Here is a 961-nt window from a genome sequence, read left to right on the forward strand (position 1 = left end):
ATATATATATATATATATATATATATGCGTGCAATGTGCGCACGGGAATTTATAGATATATGTGTAGGTGCGTAGGTGAGTATGTATCTGTTTGCGTGTAGGTGTGTACGGATGTGTGTATACATGAACATATGTGTATGTATATATGTATGTATTTATTTATTTATTTATGTGTTTCAGCCAAGTGGCTGCGGTCATGCTGGTGCACCACCGTGAATGTATATATATTTTTATAATACACACACACACACATACATTCACATATGTATGTGCGTGTTTATATGCATGTAACTTCACCGAGTTTGAGACTGTTACCACTCCATCGTCCATCACATATTATGTTTTATACAGTTGAATGATACATTATATATGCTGTGTCAAATCGTCACACTTAATGTCGTTACTGTACACGCGTGATATTTAGAAGACAAACTTATTAATTCACAGTATCTTCGGTGTGAAGAGCTTTGGTAATTCATGTCTTCTTTGTATAAATTGTACTACATTTGCGCTAAATGATACGGTGCCGGTGTTCTGTTAATAAATTCCTATTGGAAATTTGCTACTGTGTATTTGAGTATTTGTGTATTTGTGTGGGTATTAGTGACACACGTAAGCATGTAAGTATAGGTGAGTGTGTAAAGAATATTCAAGCAATTATTGAATCCTTCAAACTCTTTTCTTTTTTTTTCTGTCTATAGGTGTATATGCACAAATACGCATTTACATAAGCATTAATACCAGGTAACAAGTTTACGAAAGCTTTCACCTCCCTCTCTCACAAGCGTACACGGAACCACACATATGCACACACTCATACACATATTTATATATGAGTGTATATAGCATATGTATGTATATATTATGTATGTATGCATATGTATATATGTGTAAACCTATCTAAATAATCTATCTGTCTATCTATTTATATATCTCTCTGTCTGGCTCTTCCCCTCTCTCC

This window comes from Octopus bimaculoides, chromosome 15 (assembly GCF_046866305.1).
Source record: "Octopus bimaculoides isolate indiv1 chromosome 15, ASM4686630v1, whole genome shotgun sequence".
NCBI classification, from domain to species: Eukaryota; Metazoa; Mollusca; class Cephalopoda; order Octopoda; family Octopodidae; genus Octopus; species Octopus bimaculoides.